At 46.2% G+C, this 4,886-nt stretch overlaps 1 pseudogene; it reads right to left on the reverse strand.

Annotated features, from left to right (window-relative positions):
* Nucleotides 1-2,519: 2,519 nt before the first annotated feature.
* On the reverse strand, nt 2,520-4,443 carry LOC133482370 (ubiquitin-like modifier-activating enzyme 5; annotated as a pseudogene).
* Nucleotides 4,444-4,886: the final 443 nt, after the last annotated feature.

Raw genomic sequence — 4,886 nt, forward strand, 5'->3', positions numbered from 1 at the left:
CTTCTACCACCATTTGCCCCTCCAAGTTCCTTTCCTGGATGCCGTACTTACCCATCACTTCTTCATCACCCCTATTACCTTCACCAACATGTCCATTACAATCTGCACCAATTACGACTCTCTCTCTGTCTGGGATGCTCAGAACTACTTCGTCAAGCTCCATCCAGAATTTCTCTTTCACCTCGAGGTCACATCCTACCTGTGGGGCATAGCCCCTAATCACATTATGCATAACACCCTCAATTTCAAGTTTCAGCATCATCACTCGATCTGATACTCTTTTCACCTCCAAGACATTCTTAGCCAACTCCATTTCTCTTCCCATCTACACCTTGATAAAATAATTTAAATCCTGCCACTAAACTTCTAGCCTTACTGCCTTTCCACCTGGTCTCCTGCACACACAATAGATCAACCTTTTTCCTAATCATCATGTCAACCAACTTCCGAGATTTTCCTGTAATAGTCCCAACATTCAAAGTCCCCACATTCAGTTCTAGGCTCTGTGCTTTCCTCTTCTCTTTCTCCCAAAGAACCCACTTTCCACCTCTTCTTCTTCTTTGTCCCACAGTAGCTGAATTTCCAACGGCGCCCTGCAGGTTGACGGTGCCGGTTGCGGACGTTGTTAACCCGGGCCACGACCGATCCGGTATGGAATTCTTTGGATGAACGCTCATATTTGTTTGGCAAAGTTTTAAGACGGATGCCCTTCCTGACGCAACCCTCTGCATTTATCCGGGCTTGGGACTGGCCTACAGTTTGCACTGCCTTGTGCCCCCCATAGGGCTGCATTAACTACCAGGCATAATAAACTATAGAATCCTCTGAATTACCGTAATTCCTCACATATAATACGCTCCTCAGTATTATGCACACCCACAAAATGACCAGAAATCAAGAAGTCTTCGACCTACCTACCGACCTTTGACCTTCCACCCAAAACTTCCTATCCATTCATACTGTATATTCAGATGCAATAAATGATTGTGGCATTTAATGTTTTATCTATAGTTAATTCAATATCGTATCTCCTAATTATAGTATTTAATGCGCATTATACTCAAGAGCGTATCATATACCAGAAATTACATTAATTCAGAGGATTCTCCAGTTAGACCTCTCTGTGTGGGGCTTGCATGTTATTGTATTGTCGTATCGGTAGTCTTTGTGGTAATTATGTTTATTAGCAGTCATAATACACATATACAGTAGTTGTGTTCTTGCTAATAACCAAACTATTGATGTAACTACTGATGGATCAATTTGTACACCTAGTTTTCTCATACCTCAATACTTTTCTCACTCCCTTTCTGCACTCTGTCCCTCTATTCTCTGTCTCCATCTCAAACCAACTGGTCGAGACAGACGCCCCACACTGAGTCTCAGTTTTATCAGAATCATCTTATATTGGCCCGTATGTTACGAGACACAAAAGGAATTAGTCTCTGGTAGTATAAGCCACTCTAGTATGACAACAAACAGCCACTTTGACAAAATATACATTTAGGACATAAAAAACACGAGGATGTTACAATGAAATTGTAAGTTAACTGTTTGAGAAGTTAATGGGAAGAGGAAAGCAGCTGTTGGAATGCCTGCTGTTTTTAGTTTGCATTGTCATATAGCGCCTACCTGAGGGAAGTAGCTGGAATAGTTGGTGACCAGGATGTGGAGGTTCCAAGAGCCTTTTGTCCTCAAGTCCTCAAGAGTGGGTAGGTCGGTACCAGTAATTATTTTCAGCAGCCTTGACGCTCTGTTGCAGTCTGATTTTGTCCTTCTTTGTGGCAGCATCAAACCAAACTGTGATGGATGAACACAGAACCGATTCAATGACTGCTGTATAGAACTGCCTCAACAGCTCCTGTGGCAGGCCGTGCTTCCACAGAAGTCGCAGGAAGTACATCCTCTGCTGGGCTTTTTTGAGGATGGACTTGATGTTGGTCTCCCACTTCACGTCCTGAAAGATTGTAATTCCCAGGAACTTGAAGGTCATGACAGTTCACACAGGACAGTTGGACAGCGTGAGGGTCAGCTGTGGCCAAGGATATTTCCTGAAGTGCACATCTTGAGCGTGTTCAGCTCCAGGTTGTGTCAGCTGCACCAAAACTCCAGCCGCTCCACTTCCTGTCAATACGCACACTCGTCACCGTCTTTGATGAAGCCAACGACTGCGGTGTTGTCGGCAAACTTCAGGAGTTTGACATCCAGGTGCGTTTTGTTGTGAGTAGGCGTCAGTCCCACACCTTTGATTGATAACTTTCGCCACACTCACCACTGCATGCTCATTATTTTTCCAATAAAAGATAATCAAAGAATGAAACTCACAGTGGTTGCAATTTGATCCGTATTTATCTCGAGAGTTCAGTAATACAGGAATACACTTTCACAGAATTCCGGGCCTTTTTCTTTCCCTGCCGAACCTCGCGTCCACTGGGCAGACAGAGTAAGAAAAGAGCGCCTACCCCTCCAGCTCTTTACACTTTATAGCTTGTTATGAGGGTGTTTCTAGATGTTGCTGCTCCATTCACGCCCTGTCTGGTTCTTGCTAAAAGCTGCTGATGACGTCAGGGGTCTCCCCGTCGCCATTGTTCTCCGTCGGGAGGGTGTAACGCCACGGTGATACCTTCGGGGACGTCCAGAACTGGGGCCGCCACAGCCTGCGTCTCCTCGTTGGCCTCCTCTGACACCAATTCGATCCCCCATTCGTTGTCCTCGTGCACCACCACCTCTTCTTCCTTAACCGCCTCCGCTTTGGGCCGATCCGCTTCCCGTTTCTTGTACACTTCCTGCTGTCTCCTGCAGTGGCGATCGTTGCGCTGCGGGTTTGGCTTCATGGCCATGCTGGGGAGGAAGTCCTGCTCGGCGTTGTAGCGCAGGTAATAACTGACTCGGCCGAATTTCAACAAATACTTGAGGACATTTTGGACCAGGATGCCATCGACAACGCCCATCATGGTGGGCAAGCTGGCAGCACACACAACCTCCCTCTTGAGGGTTTTCTTGTCGATGTTGGCCGCCACCACCAATGGAGGAGCACAAGCGAAGCTTGCGGTCTCTCCTGGGTTAATGAGCTGTATGTGTCCCGACACGACGTTCTCGCTGACTCCAGACTCCATCCCCGTCTGTCCCAGTTCATTACAAGCTGTATTGATGGCCGTGCGGGGCTCAATGATGTTCACGCAGCTCAGGACCAAACCCACTGGCTTGCCATCCTCCAGGCCTCCAAGACTGCGACGGACGACGATGGTTGAAGTTGTCCAAGGTGGTGATGTTGTAGTTGTGAGTCTCGAATGACACATCCGGATTGATGTTTCTGAGCGTGTGTTCTGCAGCCTCCACCTTGCTGAGGCCGGCCTGGTGAGGCTGGAAGAAGAGTCGGTTCATGTTGGCCAGCTCCACTTTGTCGTAGTCGAACAGCAGCAGTTTACCAATGCCACAACTCGTGATAATTGCAGCTGTCACGCCGCCCACTCCCCCAACGCCCACCACGGCTACCGTGAACGTCCGGATGCTCTCATAATTATCCACGATGCCCATTCTCTTCAGAGCCATCAGACGACTGTAAGGGTTGGAATCGCCAACTTCGGCGCCAATTTTGGGTCGGTGCATCTGCTCGGCGCCGCACTGCTTCTGCTTGCACTTGATCAGAATCAGAATCAGAATCAGAATCATCTTTATTTGCCAAGTATGTCCAAAACACACAAGGAATTTGTCTCCGGTAGTTGGAGCCGCTCTAGTACAACAGACAGTCAATTTACAGAACACTTTGGAGACATAAAGACATTGACAAAAAACAACAACAAACAACAATTGTGCAAAAAGATGCAGAGTCCTCAGTTCGAATGGCTAATATCGCAATAGTCCGGTGCAATGACCATTGTGCAAAGGGCACTGAGACTTCAAGGAGTGTATGCGGTTTAAAGTGACGAGTAGTGCGATAATCTGGGACAATGGTTGTGCAAATGTTACAGATACTCCTCAATCAGTGTGCAAATGGAGCAGATGCTACTCTGGCATGAGTGGCCACTATATGCAAATAGTGCAGCACGGCGAGACAACTACAGTGAGTGCACGAGTAATACATAATACAGAAATGTGACAACGAACTCAAGTCAAAAAATTGCCAGCTTGTTGTAATGGAATTGTAAGTTAGCTGTTCAAGAAGTTGATTGCAAGAGGGAAGAAGCTGTTGGAATGTCTACTAGTTCTAGTTTGCATTGATCGGTAGCGCCTACCTGAGGGAAGGAGCTGGAAGAGCTGGTGACCAGGGTGGGGAGGGTCTGAGAGGATTTTGCACGCCCTTGTCTTAGTTCTGGCAGCGTGCAAGTCCTCAAGGGTGGGTAGGGGGGTACCGACAATCCTTTCAGCTCCTTTCAGATCCTTTCAGATCAATTCGTTCTCCAACTCCCTCATGCGGAGTTTCAGTTCCTCCACCTTCGCCATGAGGGCTCGCACAAACAAACAATGAAAAATAATAATAATAATAATAATAATAATGATAAATAAGTGTTATAATGGAACGCTAACTTATTTCAATTCATCAGCTGTCATCGGAGGCCACCTCTTGCAACATCTGAGACATCATGTACTTTCGACCCTCCTGTGACAAACAAGATAAAACCCACACTGCCAGCACATTGCAAAAGCGGGTTATATTAATGGCCTAAATCAAGAGTGCCAAACCCATTTTTGTCACGGGCCACATCGTATGGCTTCCCTCTGAGGGCCATTATGACTGTGAACCTATTTAAAGGAATTATCACATATAATTATTACATATACATACATATACATATTTTTCAATTACTACATTTCTTTTCAAAGTGCGGTTGGTAACAAAAAAATTCTTGCAATATCGCAACGTTGTTACAATAGAACACAATTAG

Source organism: Phyllopteryx taeniolatus, chromosome 8, assembly GCF_024500385.1.
Source record: "Phyllopteryx taeniolatus isolate TA_2022b chromosome 8, UOR_Ptae_1.2, whole genome shotgun sequence".
Taxonomy (NCBI): domain Eukaryota; kingdom Metazoa; phylum Chordata; class Actinopteri; order Syngnathiformes; family Syngnathidae; genus Phyllopteryx; species Phyllopteryx taeniolatus.